This window comes from Coffea eugenioides, chromosome 11, assembly GCF_003713205.1.
Source record: "Coffea eugenioides isolate CCC68of chromosome 11, Ceug_1.0, whole genome shotgun sequence".
In the NCBI taxonomy this organism is placed as follows: domain Eukaryota; kingdom Viridiplantae; phylum Streptophyta; class Magnoliopsida; order Gentianales; family Rubiaceae; genus Coffea; species Coffea eugenioides.
This window is the reverse complement of record NC_040045.1, coordinates 40,072,695-40,074,399: the sequence shown is the minus strand read 5'-3', so window position 1 is coordinate 40,074,399 and position 1,705 is coordinate 40,072,695.

Below are 1,705 nucleotides of genomic sequence, written 5' to 3'. Positions count from 1 at the left end.
GGTACTATTTAAAAAAAGGAAAACGATGACACCATGTTCTAACTTTTGTGTAATTAGAACAACTTCAGTCTATTGAACTTCTTTTATTAGCGTATTTGTGAGAAGAAGAAATGAAAAGCAAAGTTGTAAACTCTGGTGAGGACATAGGTTTTGGTAGAGCTGTTAAACGAACCGAGCTGTTTGGTAACTCAGTTCGTTTCGACTCGTTTGTGTTCGTGAAAGGCTCGTTCGAAATGTTAAACGAACCGAGTTCGAACGAATTTTTTTGTTCGATTAATAATCGAGCGAACACGAGCATGTTCGCGAGTTTTAACGAACGTTTACGAACATGAACATAATTATCATTTGACAAATTTTAGGGTTAATTTTATGGCTGGACTTTTATATTTGGAGGGCAAATTGCTTTGTTTTATTTGTTGTTTTTATGTTAATGTTAGTTATATAGTTAATGAATAATAGAATTTAGTCACTTAGTTGCTTTAATTGTTTTTGAAAATGATTAATGATTTGCATGGCATATTTAAGGCTTAAAATAATTTGAATTCGAGCATTTCGAGCATGTTCGCGAACGGCTCGTTTATGTTAAACGAGTCGAACACGAACTCGAACTCGAACACGAATTTTGCTTAACGAGCCGAACACGAACACATATTTGGAGTTCGAAAATTAACGAACGAACACGAACGTTGTTCGAATCGCTTAACGAACAGAGCTCAAACATGAGATACTCGGTTCGATTCGGTTCGTTTACATGTCTAGGTTTTGGTCATATGCATACACTATTACTTTCAGAGTTATGATGCCACTTTGAATGACTAGATTTGGATTTACGTGTGACATTTTGCATCATTATATACATCAAATAGTTCACTTTGTAATGTGTTGAAAATCCTGCACAATTGGCAAAATAAATAGTTAATTTCTTTTGCAAAATAACATTTCTAGATTATCTCTTTTAGTTATCATGACCTTACACTTAATCGTTTGCTTTAAATGAGATGAAGTTTTATCAATTATCCTTTCTTTAGTTTTGCATTCGTGCAAAGAAGAATTATCAAACATTATGAAAATATTACAAGCAATCGATGACATATAAAAATCTTATTCTATGCTTTCATTTAGCACTTCTAGTAAATATCTAAATACTATCACATGCCACGATTAGATATTTATAAGTTTTGCTTGTTTCACTTTGTAAGCTATTGGACACTGTGTACGCATTTGTGTTACAGGAAAATTCTATAATAACCTCGTATATATTAAATCGTTACAGTACATTTTTTAAAATTAAAAAAAATATAGCTATACAAACGAGAAATGAAATGAATTTTTTTTTGTAAAAGTAAATTTACAAATAAGAGAGGTAAGAGATATTAAGAGATGTATATTTTCAATAGTACATTAAGAGAGGTATCAGATATTAATTTTTTTGTAAAAGTAAATTTAATTTGGAAAAGAGGTTAAATAAAAGGGGTGAAATAACTGTGAATGCATTCAAATGATTACTCAAGCATAATTTAAATATACTAATAAATACGCCCCATATAGTTAGGAAAAAAATCCTAATATTAATTAAGTTACCCTTGTCGCTTCTTGGGGTTGGTTCGGATGGTTTTGGAGTAGTTTAGTTAGGTCCCGAGATCGTGTGTTTGAGCCACCTTTCTATCACTTGTGTATAATATTTTAGCCCCTCATGGGTAGCTCG